This window comes from Sarcophilus harrisii, chromosome 5, assembly GCF_902635505.1.
Source record: "Sarcophilus harrisii chromosome 5, mSarHar1.11, whole genome shotgun sequence".
Taxonomy (NCBI): domain Eukaryota; kingdom Metazoa; phylum Chordata; class Mammalia; order Dasyuromorphia; family Dasyuridae; genus Sarcophilus; species Sarcophilus harrisii.
This window is the reverse complement of record NC_045430.1, coordinates 230,134,124-230,157,551: the sequence shown is the minus strand read 5'-3', so window position 1 is coordinate 230,157,551 and position 23,428 is coordinate 230,134,124. Positions and strand designations below refer to the sequence as shown.

Sequence of the window (23,428 nt, the reverse complement as noted above, 5' to 3'; positions counted from 1 at the left end):
GGCAACATAAAAAAACTTACAAGTAGCTGCATGCTTTGGGTCAAACCGTTGACCTCTATGAATTTCAGGTTCCCTGTCTCTGAAATGAGATGGTAAAGTCAACTTACCTAAAGGTCCATTTTATCTCTAAATCTTACTCTATGGCACTTGGGCTGGGTTTTCCTTAGTTATTCCTGAACTACCTTACTCTCCAACAGGTACTCTTCCATGCAGTGACACTGGTCTTTCTAGGTTTGGGGTATTCTTTCTAACTATTCCTCTATATCTAGAACATCCTCCTTTCTCTGCTCTCATCTTCCTGGCTTCCTTTAAGTCCCAACTAAAATCTCACATTCTACAGGAAGTATTCTCTAATCTCTTAATTCCAATGCCTTCTTTCTATTAATTATTTTCTACTTATCCTGTATTTAGCTTGCTTGCTATACATGTGTTTGAATGTTATCTTTTCCATTAAACTGTAAGCTCCCTGAAGATGGGGACTGTCTTTTGCTTCTTTTTGTATCCCCAGAGTTCAGACCAGTGTTGAGTATACAAGTATGTGTATTTACTTAATAATTATGTATTGATTAATTGTATTAGATTGTTGGCTATGCTCCCCATTATATATATTCACTGTCCAACATCTGCTAACATAGTGTATTGGAAATATCATTGGCTTTGGAATGAGATGCCACATACTCTTGTAGTTTGTGTGACCCATAGCAAAACCCTTAGCTTCTTAGGGCTTCATTTTCCTCATCTGTAAAATGGGGACAATAATCATCAATACTATGTGCCTCATAAGGTTGTTGTGAGGAAAATATTTTATAAAACTGTGTGTGCTTTATGGATTTAGGCTATGATAATTACATGCCTGTTTCTTGTGTGATCAGTCTTAAAGCTGTTAATAGTGAGGAGAGCTAGGATCCCGGAAATAAGCATGAGCCATAATAAACATCCCCCAATCCTCACCCCACACATACACACCCCTCAGAGATTTGTGGGAGGATTATGGAACCTGTTCCTTGCAATTTTATTTACTAAACCCTGTAAATTATCAAATAGGGAGTGCCAGTGAACATCCCCATAGGACAAATAAACCGTGACAGTTCTCACAGAAAACACAAGGGCTGACGATTATCTTTTCATGCTTTGAACACAGAATGTTTTTTCCCATATGATTATAATAACTTGCATTTATCTAGTCCTTGCTGGTTACAGAGAACTTTGACATTTACTGTCCTCCTGGATCTTTCCAATAACCCCAGGAAGTCAGTAGCCCAAGTATTCTTATCTTTATTTTGCAAATGAAGAAGTAAAAGTACAGAGAGAATATACTGCTTGCCTAAGATCACATAGCTAGTGTCAGAGTCATGATTCAAACACAGGTGGTCTTTACTCATCATCAATTTAACTTGGCTTTAAAGTTTGCTTTTGAAGCTGTTTAGATGCACATTGTCCATGACATTGCTTAGCCTTAATGCTCAGAATGTCACAAGTACAGTGAAATTAATATGTACATAGATGGGCTCAGGTTTTAAGTCCAATTTCCTTACTCATGGTAGGAAGGATGAGAGGTCTCTAGCCTCTTCTTGCCCAGAAGATAAAGTTTCTAGTAAACTTTGCCAGGCAGAAGACATGATATTATTCTTCTTTATGAGTGATTTTATCAAGTAACAATCTCTCTGAATCTATTTCCCCACCTAGTGTGTGTGTGTGTTTAAATACTTGTTGATTGATGGAGTGCACTAAAAATTTTGGTTACACATAAGGAAGATATTCCTTGAGCTTAGGATGATTAACATTAGAATAGATTGCCAGTGGAGTTCATGTAATCTTTTTCCTTGGAGTCATTCATTAGGAATAAGGTAAATGCCCAGTTGGGTGGCACACCCCTATAATCCTAATGCTTGTTTAAATTTAGGGTTTCTGAGATGCAATAGATGTGGAGCTGATCATGTCTGAACTCTCTGACATTAATATAGGGAGCCCCTGGAAGCAGAGTACCAACTAGGCTACCAAGGGAAAGTGAACCATTAAAAAAAATAGGTTAAAAAAAGAATAAGTTAAAGCTTTGAGACAATCAATCAGTTTTAGGATTGTGCTAGTGAATGGCCACTATACTTCCAACTTGGGCAAGGTAGGGAAACCTAGTCTTAAAAAAAAAAAGGAATAAGGTTGGCACATTTTAGGTCCAGGTTGGACCTAGGGACCTCCCAATGTAGTACTTGGCACATAGTAGGTGCTTATTAAATACTTATTGAGTAAATGACTGAATTAATAAGTCCTTGTAATCTTATGATAAGGTTAGCAATATAATAGCTTCCCCTTCTCTCTTTGTTCAATGCCACTTTTAATGGTACTGTTATTGTTAGAAATGGAAAGGATAGCAATGATGTTCATTCATGAATCTTGGAGCTCTGTAGATTCAGTCCTGTAGTCATGGCTGAATGGTATAACTACAGAACAAAATTGAAAAGAATAACATCCAACATGGGAGAGCTGTACCTAGGTCTTCCTAGTCTACATTTTTCATGATTCCCATGCTCCCTTATGAAAGGATATATACATAGTCATAGAAGTATTGAACTCAAATTTGTATAACTGAATAAAACTCTATTTAAATTATATTTTTGGGTTTGGGCTCTCACATTCTGACCTTGTGCTCCCTCAGAAAATGGACCAAGTTACTGATATAATTTTTCATTGTCTCCCTCAACTTGGCACCCTCAGAACAAGAATTTTCCTTCCTCCTGCTGTTTAAGGGTAATACATTCATCAGGGCTCACTTTCCCAACCCCTCCTTGTACAAGTAAGATTAGTCCCCAAGAAAGACACTGACAACAACTTTTCCTTTTAGTATGTGATTTGTATTTTCATTAAAAGTAAAAATTAAGAATATTCTTTTTTATATTTGTTAATAGTGTGTAATTCTTTCATTATCTTTTGGCATGTGTCGATCTATGCATATACACACATATACATATACACATACAGAAGTTATATATCTTGGATAGCAAACCTTTATCAGAAAAAATTAGATATGAAGTTGTTGGGTTTTTTCCCTATTTTGGTTGCTTCCCTTCTCATCCTAAGTGATTTTATTTTGTTTGGGCAGAAATTTTTTAATTTCATATAAACAAAGTTATATATTTTGTCTTTTTTAAAAAATTGAGTCTATCCTTTCTTATATCTCTTACACAGGACTATGAGAGGACATAGTCCTCTGGGCTTTTCTTTTATTTTCTTATTAATATGATCTTTAATGTTAAAACTGCTGAGACTGAAATATAGAACATAGTGTGAAATGTTGGTCTAAGTCTAATTTCTGCTAAATAGCTTTGCAGTTTTCCCAGCATTTTTGTCAGATAGGAAGTTTATAAGAAATTCATGTTTTCTGGTTTGTCAGACTTTAGGTTATTGGATTCCATTTTTTCTACTCTCGTGTACAGTCCATTGATCTGCCTCTCTGGTTTTTTAAACCAACACCTTATGGTTTTGATACCTGATGCTTTATAATATGGTTTTGAATCTAGAAGTATTTGTTCCTTTCTGTATTCCACAGTTTCTCTATATACTATAGATCTTTTATTTTTTCAAATGAATTCTGTTATTGAGTTCTGTAAAATATCCCATGGATAACTGATTGACATCGCATTAAAAGTTTAAATTTACCTTGGCAATACTATGATTTTTATTATATTGGCTCATCACAGATATGAGCACTGAATATTCCTCCAGCTATTTAAGTTATTTTTTATTTTTTTAAGGAGCACTTTGTAATTAAATTTCTACAAGCCTTTTGTGTGCTTTATTAGATTGATCCCCAGATAACTTTATGCTTTATTAGTTATGTGGAATGGGATTTTAATTCCCACTACTGCCGTCTGGTTTTTGTTATTTTTATATAAAAATGGAGTTGATTTTAGGGCTTCTGTTAGACTCTTCAACTTTGCTGAAGCTCATATAGCATCTTTGCTGATTCCATAGGATTTTCTAAGTAAATTATCAGGTCACAATTAAATGGAAATTAAGTAATTGTGCCTAAAGGTGGCTGGATATTTCAAGAAAGATTTAAACCCTTTATTCCTTAAGTGTGTGCTCCCTGAAAAATTCTTTCTAACACAAGAGAATAAAAACAATAGAACAGTAAGCTATTCATTCTGCTCCTGTTGCTTAACTGGTAGAAAAGGTGAAAGAAAGGCTTTTTATGCCCTGTCTCTTAATATATCTCAGAGTTCTCAGATCAACTGCCTTATTTGTTATAAAAAAGGAACTGAATGCTGTAAAGAATAGAAGCAGCATAAGAATAAGTAAATAGCACCTAAAGTTGCCACTTTGAATGGAAAATCATTGATTTTCTTATAATAATAATAGTAATAATAATAATAATTTTATCTTCATAGAGTATTTTATGATATAGTCTCTCATTTGAGCCTCCCAACAATTCTGTGAGGTATATACTATAGGTATTTATACCCAAATGACTAGTGATGTAACTGAAACTCAGGCTGGATGATTTGTGCAAGGTCACATAGTTATTAAGGGTCAGAATTGGATTTTGAATGCAGATGTTTCCACTCCAAATCTAGTTCTCTCTCTGTTAGATCATGTTACCTTTTCAAGCTTCAGTATATAGATTTTAAGCTGTATTATTAGCTTAAATCATCAATTGCTTTGGAAATTATTAAACATATATAAAGCTAAAATGATATTATTATCAAGATCATAATCTTCTACATATACATATCAGGAAATTTGACAATTTTTTTTATTCTTGTCTACATAATGGCTTGTATTCCTAGATAATATGTCTATTTCCATCAAAGTTACATATACTATCCTATGAGTGCCATCTCTGGTCCTTGTGCTATCCCTTTGGTTTTTGTGGGACACCTCTGTCTGTTTCTGGGAAAGAAATTTCAAATCTAACTGTATAGATAAGGATACTTATAAACAGATAACTAGCTGATAACTTTTGCTGCTCCTATATTATGTGGATTGAAATCCTTTGAAATACTTATGCAGGACATAGAGAATTCTTTATCATGGAGGACATGTATAGTGTTCATGTAGCATGAAAGTGGTGACAGAAGGAACTGAAAATATTGCCTTCAAGTCTCATGTGAAGTTGGCCCCTGTAGCTGATGTATTTGAATCTGTGGTAGGGTAAGCTTTGATCTGGGATAGTTTTACACTTTGGTAAAAGCGGTTCTCTATGCATCTGAGTGTAGTTTTGCTTTTGAAGAGTTACTTTTCAATATATGTTATGATTATACTTTATTTGAAGGAAAAGGAACTCAAGTTTATTTTCTTCATACAATATGCCTTCAATTAAACTGATTAATTATGAATGTAACATGATTATAGCGTACTTGAATTGAGATCTTGCCTTACTTAGGTTGCAAAGTAGGAACTAAAATACTTTACAATGTACCATCCCATAAGTGAGAATTAACTTAGATCGATTTCTGATGGAGCCAAATATACCTCTTAGCAGAATACATTCTGATGTATAATATATATATTTTTTATTTAACATTTCAACTCCATATTAAGTTGGTAATATACAGCAGTTGATTATGCCTATTTTCAGATGTCCAAATTTTTTTAAACTTTGATATTTTGTTATTTTAAAATATTAAGTCTAGGGATGGACTTGGGCTTTATCAAGAAATGGGTGAAAGATTATTGGTTTTGGAGTCAGAAGCTGAATTTAAATGTATCTCAGATCTATCTAGATGATAGTAAATGAGTATTTTAAAAAAAGATCATAATTTTTACTATTATCAGATCATAGAATTATAGACCTTGAGTTGAAAAGAATCTTGGATGCCATCTAGTCCAGCCCTCTTATTTTTTTTATCTAAAGAAACAGAGGCCTACGGAGGGAAGTAATGTGTCAAAGCACATCTGGGACTTATTGCACCATGCTACCATAATTATTGTTAGTTTTTTTTTTAATTTTTTTGTTCTTATATGGGGTCATGTCATCCCATGAATGCAACAGCAACACTGATTTTCTTGTTCTCTTCATTGTGGGCATTCACATAGCAACAGATATATAGTGACCTGTGGCAACTTGTCTTCCTGGCTCATTGTTGGAAGGCCTCCTTCCCTAGGGCAGGTTGGGTGAATTCCATTGATGACTGAAGGACTCCAAGTGGGTGTGTTACTTCTGCAAAGCAAGATGCCCAGGCTTGTAGCACAGAGACTCTAAGTCCATGGAGCCTTTGCCTGCAAGTGATTTAGACTAACAAATATTGGTTTCAGGACATTCTCTGACCCTCTAATTCTTCTTTTTAAAATCTTTCTTACTAAGTTGACTCCTTTGTTAATCTCATATAGTTTAAGAGATCTGGCATTTTTCCCACAATCTAAAAAAAGAGTTCTTTCTTTTAAAAAAAAATTAGTATCCTTCCCCCAAAATTACATGTTCAGACAATTTGTAGCATTCATTTTTACAAGATTTTGAGTTCGAAATTTTCTTCCTCCCTCCCTCTCCCTCTTCTGAAAATAGTGGGTTAATGATATGTGCTATCATGTAAAACATATTTCCATAGAAGTCACAGTTTTGAAAGAAGAAACAGATCCAAAGGAAAAACACGCAAAAAAGAATAAAGTTTTTAAAAAGTATGCTTCAATCTGTATTCAGAGTTCCTCAGTTCTTTATCTGAATAGCATTTTCCTTCATGAGTCCTTTGTAATTGTCTTGGATCATTGTGTTGATGAAAAGAACTAAGTCATTCATAGTTGATTATCACACAATGTTGCTAATACAGTATACAATTTTTCCTGGTTTTGCTCATTTCACTTTGCATCAATTTGTGCAAATCTTTCTAGGTTTTTCTGAAATCTGCCTATTTGTCATTTTTTGGTTGTATAATAGTATCCCATAATATGCATATACCACAGCTTGCTCAGCCATTAGCCATTTGATGGTCATCCCCTCAATTTCCAATATTTTGCCACTGTAAATATTTTTAACATGTAGATCCTTTTTCCCTTTGTTATGATCTCTTTGGAGTTCAGACCCAGTAGTGGTACCTGAATCAAAGGATGTATATGGTCAATTTGAAAGCCCTTTAGGCATAGTTTCAAATTGCTCTCCAGAATGGTTAGATCAGTTCATAACTTCACAAATAATTCATTAGTGTTCTAATTTTCTCACATCCTCTTCAACATTTATCATTTACACTTTTTGGGTTATATTAATCAATCTGATAGGTGTGTGGTGGTACTCTAGAGGTTTTTTATTTGCATTTTTCTAATCAAAAGTGATATAGAGCATTTCTTCATATGCCTATAGATAGCTTTGATTTCTTCATCTGAAAACTTCCTTCACTTGTCAATCGGAAAATGACTTGTATTCTTATAAATTTGACTGGTTCTCTATATATTTGAGAAATGACATCTTTATCAGAGACACTTGCTATAGAGATTATTTCCCAGCTTTCTACTTTCTTTCTAATCTTGGTTGCATTGATTTTGTTTATAATAAAACTTTTAAAATTTAATATAATCAAAATTATTTACTTTACATCCCATAATGCTTTCTATTTCTTTAGTCATGCACCTGTAACTCATTTAACTTCTTTAAAAATTTAGATGCTAGAGGGAGTTTTCTGGGAAGATGGTGGAGTTGGTTGGTAAATTTCAAGCTCTCCAGACAAACAGAACAAATTTGTACCTCAGGGTAAATATAATCTGGTGACAAATCAAGAAGACTTGGGACAAAATAGGAGTCCACTAGGTACAATCCAAGGAGATCTGAAGAAAAACCCTAGGCCAGGGATTAACCCCTGTGAAGTGCAAAAACCTCCAGACTAGATCCCCAGAAACACTAAGTGGGGAGCCTTGAAGTTAGCTGAGTGTGGCTGGACCCTCAACAGGAACCACATAAACTTTTACCTCCTAAACTGATGGGAACTCCAGGTCTGAGTCTGGGAGGACTGAATGAACCTCAGCTGATAGGGAAAACCAGTCCCCGATGTGCTATGGACCCTAGTAAGGAAGGAACCAGCAAACTGAGTACAGAGGCAGTAGGGCAGGAATGCTGCTGGCTGTGGGTACTTGTTGGAGGATGAAGCTTTTGGTTTGGGTTCCAGGTCAGAAGGGAGAATCAAGTAAAGCTAGAAACACCATTCCCCCTGTTAAGGATCATGCCTAAGTGAAGGGGCAGGTCAATTCTCTGAGAGCCTCCACAGCTGTGAATTATAACACTTAAAGGAATTGCAAAGCAGCCTTTGCTGATGCAAGTGTTCCTTGTGGATTGGGAATGGAATAAATTGGAGGCAAGAGGGAAGAGAAGAGAGGTCAGAGAATGTAACTGCCTCTCAGTCTTCTTGTGTCACCATCATCATCCCCCCACATGAAGAGATCCATTCTACAGGTCTGAATTAGACTTCCAGCAGCCACTGGCATATCCCATATCACAACATTCCCTCACCCCACAATTAGGAGATGATTACACTAATAATACCTATTATTTTTAAAAATGACCCAGCAAAGAAGAACCCCGCCATAGAAATATACTATGGGAATAGGGAAAATCACAGTTCATCTTCAGAGGAAGACAGTGAAGTAAAAAAAGCTTCTACCCCAAAGAATAATTGAGATGGCTCTTCACCCAAAGAGAATTTATAGAAGGACTCAGAAAATAATTTAAAAATCAAATGAGAGACATTGAGGAAATATTTTTTTAAATGAAAACCATCCAATTTTTTTCCATTTTGTTTCATTTTCCATTTTTTTCCAATTGTTATTTTGCATTTGCGTCTATTTTTTTCATTCTTTCGAATTTGTTTAATTGATTCTTGATGTCTCATAGTCATTAGCTTCCACTTGCCCAATTCTAACTTTTAAGGAGTTGTTTTTCCCCAGTTAGGTTTTGTACTTCCTTTTCCATCTAGTCAGTTATACTTTTTAGAAAGTTGTTTTCTTCAGTGGATTTTTATATCTCCTTTTCTATTTGCCCAATTTTACTTTTTAAGTAGTTGTTTTCTTTTTCCAAGATGTTGACTCTTTTTTTCAGAATTTTCTTTTATTCCTTTCTTTTTTTTCCCAGTCTCTCTTCTACCTCTCTTATATGATTGTTAAGTTCCTTTTTGAGCTCTCCCATGAGTTCTTTCTGGGCTTGAGACCACCTCCCATTTTTCTTTGGGGTTTTGCTCTAGGTGTTTTGACATTGTTCTCCTCTTCTGAGTTTGTGTCTTGGTCTTTCCTGTCACGTAATAGCTTTTTTTGTTGTTCTTTTGCTCATTTTGGGAGGACTTTTTCCCTTTCTTTTACATTTGAGCTCTGCTCTCAGGGTAAAAAAGGTATAGCTTCAGGCTTCCTATGCCAATGACTACAGACCCTGGCTATCCACCTTGTACTGCACTGACGCTGCCCTGAGACCTATGGGGCTCCCTCCTATCTGGTGCTGTGCTGAGGGGATGGGGCATGACTGGCTCTACTGCAGACTGAGGAGTCTGGCAGTTCACCTGGGCTATGTTGATTCCCAGTAGTAGTGTCTGGTATGGGTGTTTCTGTGTTTCCCCAGGCTACACTAAAGCATAGCCTAGAAAATCAGGGGTCCTCAAACTTTTTAAATAGGGGCCAGTTCATTGTCCCTCAGACTATTGGAGGGTCGGATTATAGTAAAAACAAAAACTTTGTTTTGTGGGCCTTTAAATAAAGAAACTTCATAACCCTGGGTGAGGGGGATAAACGTCCTCAGCTGCCGCATCTGGACCGTGGGCCGTAGTTTGAGGACCCCCTGGATCATTTGGCCTCTGGAGGCAAACTTTGCTCTGGCCCTGCTGAAGCATTCAGAGGTCTGGCCACTGGAGGCCTGTTTGCCCAAGAGCGATGCTAAAACATGTGGTAGTTGCTGAGCCGGAGTCCACAGGTTCCCCTGGCTATGCTAAGGGTCGGGGTGAGGTTTAGGTCCTGGCATTGTCTGCTCCTCCACACTGGGCTCAGGCTCTCCCAACAGTCTTCCAAGGTAAAGCTTGTGGCTTGCTGTGCTGCTTCTTGTCCTGCACTGCACTCCCCTTTTACCTGAGTAAGACAGACATTTCTTGCTGATTCTCCAAGTTTCTTGGGCTAAATATTGTTTCACCCTATGTTTTTGCTGGTTCTGTTCCAGGATTTGTTTTAAGGTATTATTTTTTTGTTTGTTTGGAGGTGAACATGGAAGAGTTACAGCTATTTACTGCTTATTCTGTCATCTTGGCTCCTGGAAGTATTATCAAAAACTTTCTTGTCCTATACTTTAAAGTGAAATCCAGACCACCTATATTAGGAATAAAACCATGATTATTACATAAAATATAAGTGCTTTATAACCATGTTAGTTAAGTGGTATATGAAAAGGATTTGTGATTTCTAGCTTCCTTGATTTAGTAGAAAGATCTTAAAGAGACTGAGAGTTGAGGTGTTTATAAAGGCAGGGTAATCACATAACTAATAAGTTTGAATGGTAAGATTTAAGTTAAAATCATTTTGCCTCAAGTCCAGTTCTCTGTCCCCTATGTCATGCTATCTCATAGCAAGCTTAAAGTAATACTAAGATTTTTCTGTAACCCACAAACTCCCAAGAGGTACATGGACTTAGTTTGTGAAAATTACATGTTTATATTCATGAACTTCTAGCTTCCCTTGTAATTAACATAATAATAATTGTTATTATTACAGCTATCATTTACCTGATGCTCTAAAGTTTGAAAAGTGCTCTACATATACTCATTTAATCATCACAATAATCTTCTAAAGATCCAGTACTGCTATCATCTCCATTTTACAGATAAAGAAACTAAGACACAAAGAGGGCAATGGAAAGGGAGAAAGAGAATAAACGTTTACATAACATTTTTATGTGCCAAGTGCTGTACAAAGCACTTTTAAGATAATTATATTGTGTTTGTAATATGCATATTATATAAATAATGTTATATATCTGATATATTGTGTATATTATTGTATTAATGTGTATATTTCACATATATTCTATATATTATATTACAAAACATCTAATATTATGTACATAACATATTGTGTATTACATATTTACTATATATATAGTATGATATATTATTTATCCATATTATCTTGTTTGATCCTCAGAACAACCCTGGAAAGGAGGGATTTTTACTATTCTCTTTTGTGGTTCAGAAAACTTAGGCAGACAGAGGTTAAATAACTTGGCCAGTATCATACAGTTATTAAGTGTCTGAGGTTGGATTTAAACTCAGCTCTTCCTTATTGGGCCATCTAGCTGCCTAATTTTGTACATTTTATGTCTTTAAAATATTCTGAAAAATATACATTCTTCTGATACTCAAGGCTCTTTGTAGCCTGGCTTATCCCTAGCTTTCCCGGAGTCTCATCCTTTACTACTTTCTATGCTGGATGACAATCCAGCAATTCCAGCCAGTTTGTTGTTTCTGGCACACAATACTACATGTTCCATTTCTGTGCCTCTGCACTGGTTGTTCCCTATGCCTGGAATACTTTCTTCTCCCTGATGCTTGATTACTTTCAAGATGGACCTCAAATGCTGCTTTTTATAGAAGTCTTCCTGGGACCCTTAAGCTACTTGAGCCTTTCCATCTAAATTTGCATTCCTTCTACTTGGTGTCATGTAAGTACATGTTAATCTACTCTTCTCCTTCTCCTCCCATCAATAGTATTTAAGATCCTTGAGGAGAGGGGCTGGTTTTGCCTAGTACTTAGCTGTATTTTGCGCATAATAAGCACTTAATAAATGCTTTTTTTAATTAATTGATTTGTTATGCTCAAAGTGAAAAATTAGAAGAATAAGAAGGAATAACAAAGATGCAATATAAGCTTGATATAAACTTCTTAATAATTACAGCTCTTTAAATGAAATATAATGCCTTAGGAGGTAGTATGTTCCCTCTCACTAGAGGACACATTCAAATAAAGGCTGGATGATTGTTGTATGTATTGTAGTAGTGATTCCTTTTTGAGAGATGAGTCAGACTAGATGACAGTTTATATCCCTTCCAAATTTAAAATTCTATGATTTTGTGATTTTGCATTTCTTATTGCAGTTGATTTTCATCCATTAAACTTCTGAATGGAGAAAAAAATAAAATAAAAATAAAAATATTCTGGCAAGAGATCCATAGGTTTCATCAGAGTATCAAAGGAATCCATGATAATTAAAAAAAAGTTAAGAACTCTTGCCTTGACAGAATTATATTCTGGAGATAATGTAATATAATTGTCTGTTCTTCCATCCTCCTCATTGACCCGAATCTTCTAAATCACCCTCCTTTTGCTCCTTAATTACATTTTTCATCCCAGAGTAATCATCTTTTTTCTCTGAATTCATATAACACCTGATAAACACCCTTGTTAAACTTTCCCATGCAATTTCTCCTAACTTATTTGTATGTAACTCTTACTTCTCCCACTAAAATGTCAGCTTCATGAAGTCAGAAGGTATTTCTTCCTCCTTTATGTCCTTTATTGACTAGCACATACAAATCAAATACTGAATAGTGTTTGTTGAATAACAGGATGAATGAATATACTTAAATAAGAACGATTATTGTCAGATGCATTCATTCAACACTTACCAAATTCACAAAGAAAACTATATTGATATTTTTAATCATAAAAAGTTAAGTTTTATATTTAATCACAATATGAATAATTATTTTAAATCTCTTCAGAGGCCCTATATATTCTTCAAAATTCAGGCAAGTCACGGTAGATAGAGTGCCAGCCCCAAAGTCAGAAGGACCTGAGTTCAAATGCAGCATCAGATATTTAATACTTCCTAGCTGTGTGACCCTGGGTAAGTCACTTGACCCTAATTGTCTCAGGGGGAAAATTTTCAGGCAAGAATATATCTAAAAGCAGAAACAAAAATATTTGATCTAGGAAAAAAAAAGTCTGGCCATTTCTTCTTCCAAGGCCCTATCTTAATAGACTTCCTACAAATTGAGGATAGAATAGAGAGAAGAAAAGAAAAAAAAATTAAGTTAAATTTTAAAAAGAATATTCTCTCTATAGAACAATATCCCTAGCATTCCTTCCTTCATTCATTCATTCTGTTGTCAAAGAGGATCAAAGTGAGATCACAATGTTGAGGTCAATGTACAGTATGTCTAACTATAGCTGATTAGACCAATTATGACCTCAGAAGACTGACACAAATAAGGCAAAACAGTCATATGATCCTAAAGTGTTACTGAGTACTTAAGGAATCATGGGAACATTTTTAAAAATCACTCTAAGCACAAGAAGAAAAACCTCATTCTTTTACCCTCGCTCAAAAGTTTGATTATGTTTGGAAATAAGCTTCTGATTGGTTGGTATATTGAAACTTCTTTGTTGATTGCTGCAGTCAGGATCTAGAATGACCCAGGTGTTGGTAAATACTTTAATTGAAAGCAGATTGAGTCTAGGACTTGATAATATTATATAAGAATGGTACATAAAGGGCAGGGAGTATTTCAAATTCCAAAACTGCTCCACTTTAAGACTCTGGGTTTCACCAAACTGAAAAAAGGTCCTGGTCAAAAAGTCAAATGATGATGAAGAAAGGTTATGTTTGTGCCAGACTGAGGACAGAGTGTCATCCTCTGGCAATGCTGAACTACAATGTCTAATACACAAGGAAATATGTCACTGCTTTAAGTCTTTGGATTTAAGGGTATAATATATTCTGTGGTCCAAGACTCTGGCTAAGTGTATTTATTCTCTGCTTAAAGAAAGAAAGAACTCCAACAACTGGGATTTTTGGAAACCCTCAGGCCTTCTCTTGTGATGTGACCTTTTTGCCATTTTTTTGGAAATTCAACCCCCGTTAAACTCTTTGATTGGTATTTGGAACCTGAGGGCTTCTGTGACTCACAGCTGCCTCCCAGGGAGCATGGTTGGCTAATTTCTTTGAGGGAAGGTTAAGCCTTTGTGCATATGTGGGTTCTTTTTTTGACAATTTTGTTAAAACCACAAACAATTCAGGAAAAATAAACTCTAAAAGTACAGTGAAACTGTGGATAGAAATATTTTAGCACAGAAAGAGAAAAAAAATACTGAATCTTGTCCTTGATTTAGTATTTAACTTAAGGTAGATACTGATTACAAAATGATTGCACATTTTATATGCAGATTGCTCTATACCATAATTCATTGCAATGGATTAGTATCTGATAACTGTTCTTTAGTAATTGTGTGGTCAATTGATAACTATTTAATTCAGTGGCTGAACTGAGTAGTAATGATGTTGATGGTTTTGGCTAGGTAGAATTTTGTTTATTTCTTTTGCTTTTTTGTTATTGTTTTTGTTGTTTTTGGAGGGGGAGTATCCAGATTTGTGATATTATTGGCATGAGAATACTATCAGTGTGGAAACTGCCTCGCTGATATAAATTACTAACTGTATTGTATAGTCTTTGAGAGGTTTTTTGAAATATCATGAGGTTAAGTGACTTGGTCAGTGTCAAACTTCAAGACCTATAAGGTCATGTCTTTGTTAAAATGTATTTATGAAAGGTTGACCCTATATGTGATTCTCACCCTATCCCTATCCCATGGGGACTTAAAAAGATATGTTTACTTTAAACTGTTCAACCAGAAGAACCAAGATGAATATGGAACTAAATGGGCTCCAATTCAAAATGGATTAACTTTCAAAGGTTTGCTTGTTAGTCATTTCTTCGAAGCACAGGGCTCATTTTCTCATAGAGATATTATTATGTGGTTAGTGTACTTCACCCATAATGTTGTTGGACTACATAGAGACTTACTGGAATTTATAGACTTTAGCCAACACATAGAATATTGCTTTTTCTTTTAAAAAACAAAAAAAAATCTATTTCTAATTCACTACACATTTTTGCCTCATCAATAACCAGAATGAGGACCTTTTCTTACCCAATAATAATTATTCACATTTATTTGTTTTCTTCATACCAATAGCAGGCAAAGCCCTGAAGCCGATGAATTCCTTGATTATAGAAGGCTAAAATCATAGATTTTGGAAGCAAGAAGAGGTCATAGAGGTTATCTGATCCATCTCCCTACTTTTATAATTGCATAGGAATTACTTGACTAGTTATGGTCACATAAATGTAAATGGCAAAGCTAAGATTAGAACTCATATACTTCAGTTCTCAGTCCAATATTCTTTCTACTTCATTATGCTGTCTTAGGGCCTTTAAAGAAGAGCAAGGAGATGGGAACAAACATTTAATCAGGTACCACTTATGTTCCAGGTACTATTCTAGGTGTATCACAAAGGTTAGATCATTTAAGAGTTCCAAAAATTATTAACAAGCAGCAAAGAAGATTCTGAAAGAGCAATTAGAACATTAAGGGAAAAAAACCAAAAGGTAGAAATGTCACAGAAACAAAGGTCAGAGAGCATGTGAAAAATTAGAAAGTGAATGACAATGCTGACTAGTGGTGGGAGATTGAAGAGTATAGATGAACCTTGTGCAATTGAGTTAAAAAGAACTGTTGGAACGAGATTGCTGCATTCTCCAAGAGAAGATGCTGGTGGCAGAGTCTTAACTAGAAATGCTTATTTTCAGGTCAAATATCTTATGCCATACAAGTAATTTAAAAATTTACTTTCACTGGAAACTGAATAGATGCCCAACAGTTGGAAAACAGTTGAATAAGCTATGGTACATGAATGTTATGGATTATTATTGTTCTATAAGACACGATCAGCAGGATAATTTCTAAGAAGACTGGAGAAATTTACTTGAATTAATGCTAAGTGAAATGAGCAGAACCAGGACATCATTGTACACGGCAAGAAGAAGATTATATGATGATCAGTTTGATGGACCTGGCTCTTTTTAACAATGAGATGATTCAGACCAGTTCCAATGATCTTATGATGAACAGAGCCATCTGCACCCATAAAGAAGACCGTGGGAACTGAGTGTGGATCACAACATAGCATTTTCACTCTTTTTGCTGAGGTTTGCTTATATTTTATTTTCTTTCTCATTTTTTTCTTTTTTGATTTGATTTTTCTTGTGCAGCAAATATAATGTATAAATATGTATGTATATATTGGATTTAACACATATTTTACCATGTTTAACATATATTGGATTACTTGCCATTTAGGGGAGGGGATGGAGAAAGGGGAGGAAAAATTAGAACATAAGATTTTGTAAGCGTTAACATTGAAAATTTATCCATGTAGATGTTTTGAAAATAAAAAGCTTTAATTAAAAAAATACTTTCAATTAGGGGCAGCTTAGCTGGCCCAGTGGTCAGAGCACAGCCTTGGAGTCTGGAGAACCTCACACATTTCACGCTTATTGGTTGTGTGACCCTGGGCAAATTATTTAACCTCAACTGCTTCACCAATATGTGTGTTTAACTTTCAATTGAGCTGTGTAGAGAAGAATCAGGAAGAAACGGAGAAACAGGAGCCCCCAGAATGTTGATATAAGTCTACTCACTCAGAAGTCACTGAGAGTGGGGAAAAGTTTAATCTATTCTAGTCTAACTTCGCCTTTCTCTCCCACCTAATCTTTCCCATTGGTATATAAATTCCTTGTGATAAGGGATGGTTTCATTGGCCAAAACAGTGCTGGTATACAGGAAGTGCTTAACAAATACTTGTTGATTGGTTGTTGGATCCATTCTTACCAAACTGGCACTCTATTGTTTCTATGCTTTTGAAGGACTGCAAATACTATCCAAATCCTTTAAATGTAGCAATTAAAGCAACTCATCTCACCACAACTGTTAACATCTTAGCTGATATGCAAATGTTATATCAAATATGACCTGGGCAGTGTGTTTCAAGAAAGAAAAAAAGATTCCTCCACTCATCAAATGTTTGAAAATAAAAGTTCAATAATCTATATCAGAAAAAATTAATTTGTTTCATGTGAAAGTTATTTTCCCCATAATCAAAAATAAGATAAAACAAAGAGGCAGAAAGTACATGTAGAAGTTTCTATTTTATCAATGTTGGCATTTCCTTTGGGGAAGGAAAGAATGTCCATTGGAGTTGAGGAATAAGCTAGTTTTGGGTCCAGGGCTTAAACTTAGTGCAATTTAATACTGCTAAAAATCTGTTTGACACATTGGATATTTGCATTTTTAGGAGAAATAAAAAATGTCATAAGTTGAACAGGAAAGATAAAGGATCTGGCAATAAATAAAGCAGAGAGGAAAATGTCAAATCAGAAACTTAACTGAAATATGTAACAGTTGAGAGATTTTATTTTTATCTAAATTTACAGTGAAATCCTAAAGCAATTCCATTAGTAAGCTAAGATTTCAAAGATACATGATATTTTAATGAAGATATATTTGGCTTAAGTAATTCAGCAATCTTTAATTGACTTATGTCCTAGAAGTGTGATGGGATTTTCATTTAATATACTTTTATCACTGTGATTTTCCAAACTTATTCAAGTGGATCCAAACAGTGCCAAAAGGAAGCAAAAATATCATCAGGAATTATGAAGTCCTAGGCAAGATATGGGACATCCTGAGGGATACAAGTGACACGTCTACTACTGCTGCCATTTGGATAGAGGCGCTTCAGAAGAGAGTCACAGATGAGAAAGAAACAACTGGTTGAGAAGATAGTGTCAAGGAAAAGGATTTGGATTTCTGAGCCAGAGTTTAATCTATGGGAATTATAGACTTTTGGTCAGGAATGAAGTGTACTTAATGAGAGTTAAGAAGGATATATTTGCTTAGTGATAGGCTAGAGGGGCAGAATGAGACATAAATTTTAAGAACTAACCAATGTGTAACTTGTTTTATACAGTTGCAGTCATTTGTTGAAAGGGAGGACTTTTTTTTCTTGGCAGGGGAAAAAGTTTTTTTTTTTTTTAAGGGGAGGGGTTGGGGGAAGGATAGCAATTCTAAACAAAGGAAGGAAAAAAAGAAAAGAGCTTCAATGAATCATTTTAAAAAAATAAACAAGAGAAGAAAAAAAATTCAGAGCAAGGCACAAATAAATAGGAACTACCATGTTGAAATATTGAAAAACAAAATTCAGGCAGCAAATAGTGGAGATTCATAGTTTCATATAAAGTTATCTTTTTCTGTTCTTTGTATGGGGAAAATATTTTCGTCACATTTAAAAGAAGTAAGTCACAGCTGGGTGACAGAGTACTTAGAGTAAGGAAGACCAGAGTTCATACATGGCCTCAGCTACTCAGTCATATGGCCTGACCAAGACATTATGTCTGCTTCATTTCCTGAGACTAATTGTAGTAAATAATAAAAAATATATAAAAAAATTAATCATAAATAATTTTAATAAATAATTAAATGATTTTGATGTCTGACTTTGCATATAATTAATTTATTATTTAGTAATAATTGATAAGAAAAATTAAATGAATAATAATAAAATAATAATACTTGCCCCCCAGGGTTGTTGTGAAAATAAAATGAAATAACATTTGTAAAGTATTTTGCTAATCTTAAAACATTATATTAATTCTAGTTATTGTTGTTGTGTGCCTGCTAGGTACTAATGAAAAAAGAAACAGAGAATGACCCAAAAAAAGTCCCTGCTTTCAAGGAGCAAACAGTCTCATGGGAAGACAACATGCGAACAATTCTGTACAAACAAGATGTATACAGTTTAAATTCGAGATAATCTCGAAAGGAAAACACTAAGATAAGAAAGCCCAGAAAAGTCTTCAGAATATATTTGCTTAGATTTCCAGATCTAAGAAGACAGGAAATGGTGCAGGAAAGAGAAAACTGATCACATATGTCCACTGTCTGATATTACTTATATTTAGCAAAGCAGTTAAAATAGCTATTGCAGGAGGTTATTAATTTATGGGATAGAGTGCCCCGGAATAAAGGCAATGATTATTATTACTTAATACTGTAGAGTCCAGATTTCTTCACACAAATATATAATAAATAGATCTAGAGATCTTGAAGCAAGGAAATTGGACTCTGCTAAGATTCTAATATTTCTACTCTGTTGTGCTCAGTTATGGGCACCTCCTTTTTAGGAATTCAATTCAGTCCCATTCATTAAGCACCTACTCTGTGCAAAAGAAATTAAGCTGGAGACTTAACATACTTGCCAAGAAGGGAAAGAGTTATGATAGCTGTCTCCCAGGATTTAAAAGACTTCCATATGGAAGAAGGATTAGACTTGTTTCATAGACCTAGAAGCAATGAATGAAAGTTATAGAGAGGCAAATTTCATCTCCATATAAGGAAAAACTTAACATCTAAAGCTGGAAGAAAGTCAAATTGGCTCCTTAAGAAGGCAGTGAGTTTCTCATTACTAGAATCTCTAGATATAGCCTGGCTGACCATTGAGAAGAGATATTGGAGGAGATCCCTGTCCCAAGTGTTTAACAATTCTTATCCTTTTCTCTGCATCTTCCATCCACCTGCCAAATTCACATTCTTACCATGTCACCTCTCTATCCCAAACACTTTTGTAATGGCTCTGTTGCCTCTAGTATAAAATCTGAACACCTCGGTCTGACCTTTAAGCCCTCCCCAATCTGGTCCATCCAACTCCCTTCATGCTCTGTGGCTTTGCATTCATGGTCCCCACAGGTCTGGAGTAAATCTACTCCTCTCTCCTGGCATCCTTCACAACCCAGTTCTAGACTTTGTACAAACAAGCTATTTACAAGATAAATTGGGGATAATTAATAGAAGAAATTAGAATTGAGAGGAATTGGGAAAGTTTAAATATTTGCTTCTTGACTGACTGAATACTTACTTGTCTACATGTTTCTCTTCAGCAGAATTTAAGCCCCATAAGGGCAGGCGCTTAGGTGGCTCAGTGCATAAAGTCATTGTTCCAGAAATCTAGAAAATCTGAGTTCAAATCCAGCCTCAACAACTATTAGCTATACCCTCTGCCAGAGCAAATGACTTAATCTTCATCAGCCTCAGTTTCCTCATCTATAAAATGGGTATCTTAATCATAACCCAATTAGCCAGAGTATGGTACAGATCAAGTGAGATAATATGTGTAAAGTGCCTAGCACTTAAATATTTTTCCCCTTCCCTTAGTATCTGTAAGACTTAACGGCGCAGTGCTGGGCACATAACAAAAAAATGAATTTTGTGATTAGCAGATCAAGGAAAAAGTTGGGGGAAATGGGGGGAAGGGCAAACCTAAAGAAAATCTCTTAGGATTGGATTAAATGTTTGTTTTTAACATGTACTTGTCAGAGACTTGCTTCTTCACTGCCTCCATATTTTCATGGTTGGTTGCAAAGACCAAGAGTGCAGCTGTTATTGACTCAGTTTGGTGATTAGTGTAAATTCTCACAGAGAACAGCAATTTAACATGTGGCTGACCTTTTACAGTGAGAGATGAAGAAATGCAGTGTTAAGGCCACCAGACTGTAGCAGGATGTTTAATCAGTTTCTTTGCTTGGAGAAATAGGAAGGAGATGATGTATTTAAGAAGATGACTTTTTATAGATCCTAACTTGAAATGCCAGGATTTGAGTACAATGGTAGATCAGATCTGCGTTCAGGGCAACTTCCTACTGGTCCCACTATTTTTAGTTGTTTTGTATTGACTTCTTCCTTGGGTCCTCCCTTTGCTTATTTGCTTTTTCCCCTCCTTAGCCCTTGGAGAGTGCCTATTTTTCCTTCTTTAGACCCTCCTCAACTTCCTCATTCCCCATCACGGCCGTTTGAATATCCTCTCCTCCTACAGAGCTCTCCAGGCTGAGCCTTTTCCAAGTGGTTTGTAAGTGGTGAACTTGTTTCAGTTTTGGTGGTCGGGTTCTCAATGGAGAGGGAAGGATTTGGGGGGGATTCCGTTGAGCACGAGATTGGGAGGAAAAAAAAACAGTAGAGGGCAGCTGTTTTTTTTTTCTCCCACTTCTGGCTGGGAAGGCTTGAGAAAAACAAAAACAAATCCTTTCCCTGCCCACAGGACTTCCTGGTAGTCTGAAGCCTTTCACTTTTCCAGTTTATTTTATGTCTGATTATTCCATGAACATTACCGAAATGGATTTGAGTTGTGGCAAATGATGTGGATTTCAAAGAATTTAACAATTGAATTCCATTCTCCATTTGTACAATTCCATGCATCTTTGGGAAATGGTTTTTTGTTCGGTAGTTTGTTTTTGAAATAAATGTGAACTGCACATCATCACTCAGAGATTAGTTGAGAATTGTTAGTGGTAATTAAATAATATATATGCTTATTCAAACTAGTCCACTCTGGAGTGTCTGTGGAAACTCCTTTATGCAACTAATTGCTATAGCAGAGTCTTTAAATAAAATAAGATATCAAATCAACACCAAAAAAATCAATACAAAATTTACAGGTTTTGTTAAGATGCAAGATGAGAAAGGGTTGACCAGAGTATGAATTTTCTTCCTTCTTTTCCTCGTCAAATGATTTTGGACCCTAAGCTAAAAACAAATAAAAGCACTTGCTTGTAAAAAAGGTTTCATTTACTTGAGTATGTAAAAGAATCAATGATTTTCTATGTGGATACTTACTTCTTCCCCTAAGGATAGACTACAAATGCATGTTAGAGTGGAAAGAGTAGAGGCTCTTTCAAAAGACCTATATTCAAATGACATCTCTCATACTCTTTGTGTGATTTTAAATACTTAATCTCTGAATCTCAGTTTCTACGACTATAAAATGAGGGGGTTGGTATAACTGATTTCACAATTCTTTGATCTGATAATTCTCAACCATGACAGTTCTTGCCCATGTTCAGTAAATCATTGAGTCAATAATCATTTATTAAGTGCCTACTGTGTGCCAAACACTAGAGATATAAAGAGAAGTAAAAAATAGCTCCTGCTCTCAAGAAACTCAAAATATATTGGGGAGCTGGGGGAATGACAATATACAAATAACTATATTTTGTAATAAAGCCTCAGAGAAGACATAATCAGTGCATTTGAGGTCTTCCTGGTGCCCCATTTTAATCTCATAAAGGCCAGTACCATCTGGGCCACCATCTATTGTTGTGCTTTCTCATAATGACTGCCCCACCTCTTTTTCTCTTCATGCATATCCTTCCTGCATACTTCCTGCACATGTCATCATTGGTAGCAGGCTACAGCCTGCTTACAGACACCGTTCATCATCCTGCTGCTCTTTAGGTTATTTGTCATTTTAATTCTTTTTGAGGTCATGTTGTTTCAAGGTTCATAGTTAGATAGCATCACTCTAGAATCAATTATAAACACTCAACTTAGCATTTAAAGTTCCTCTCAGATGGGCTCCAAACTACTTTTCCAGCTTTACCATATAGTCTTCCCCTTCACATATTTTGTGGTCCAGCCAACTGGTCTTCCTACTATTCTTCCTATCTAACATATTGAGTCCTAATAACTGCTATTTCTCATATCATGTCTTATCTCCATTATATAGTCTTTCTCCATTGCCTAGAAAGCATACATTCTGCATTTTCATCTCTTAAAATCTCCAGTTTTTTGTTTTGTTTTGTTTTGTTTTGTTTTGTTTTTTACAAATCTCAGGTCAAGAACTATCGTCTTCAAAAAAATCTTTCCTCATCCTCATAGTTACTAGTGCCCCCCTTCCCTTTCCCCCTGTAACAAAATACCTCATACTTATTTTTGTATATATTTTATATTTACTTATATATGTACATGCTGAGGCAGCGAGGTGACACAGGATAGAGTGTTTTGTCTTAAAGTAGAAAGACTCATCCTTCTGAGTTCGAATCCAGCCTCAGACACTTACAAGTTGTGTGATCCTGGGTAAATCCCTTAGCCCCACTTCCCTCAGGTCCTTATCTGTAAAATGAGCTGGAGAAATGAGCTAGAGACTTTTTAAATGACTCCATTATTTTTGCCAAGAAAACTCCAAATGAGGTCACAAATACTCGAATATTACCCAAATGACCGAATGACAACATGCATGCTGTCTCCCCTAACAAAACGTAAACAGGGATTGTTTAATTTTCCTTTTTTGAAATAGTCCACATTTGAACATATTAAATAATTGTTGACTTACAAGTTTTACAGGGTTTTTGGTTTTGTCAATTTACAGTTTACAAGACAGCCTTTTGTAGCATTAAACAATTTGGGATTACTGAAAGCATTTTGTATTTTCTGGTATGAAATTTAGCCTAGTCTCCTTATCCTTCCGGGCCTAGCTCATTAAGCATCTGCAGTATTGGTCAAATACATGCATATTAACAAGCTAATTTATTAAGCTGTCTATCCAACTGTTTGGCATAATCTGTGCAATGAGGATTTTTATCCATTTTGTTTTTTCCAATGTGAAGGAGCTTTTGAAGGCTTTTTTAAAATTACTGTCATTTTTCCTGATAAAGTATTTAATAATTAACAGAATTAACATGATGTCATCTGTGAGTAGAAATGTTTGGAGAAATTCCTCATTTTGTCAAGTATTATGCAAATAATGTTATCCAGGCAAGAAAAGAATTTGAGGAGATAGTCACATGGCATTTTTATCATATACAAAATCTATGACATC

The 23,428-nt window shown here is 35.3% G+C and overlaps 1 protein-coding gene across 2 annotated transcripts in view; it reads left to right on the top strand.

Annotated features, from left to right (window-relative positions):
- Positions 1–23,428, top strand: part of KIAA1217 (KIAA1217 ortholog) — a 563,370-nt gene that overhangs the window by 72,649 nt on the left and 467,293 nt on the right. Inside the window, exon 1 of one of the 2 annotated variants that reach the window (XM_031937975.1) lies at positions 20,662–20,683. The exons of the other annotated variant lie outside the window; for it this stretch is intronic. The gene's annotated coding sequence lies outside the window, so the exon portion shown is untranslated. Of the gene's footprint in view, positions 1–20,661; positions 20,684–23,428 lie in introns of those variants that run through there. 2 annotated transcript variants of the gene reach the window in all.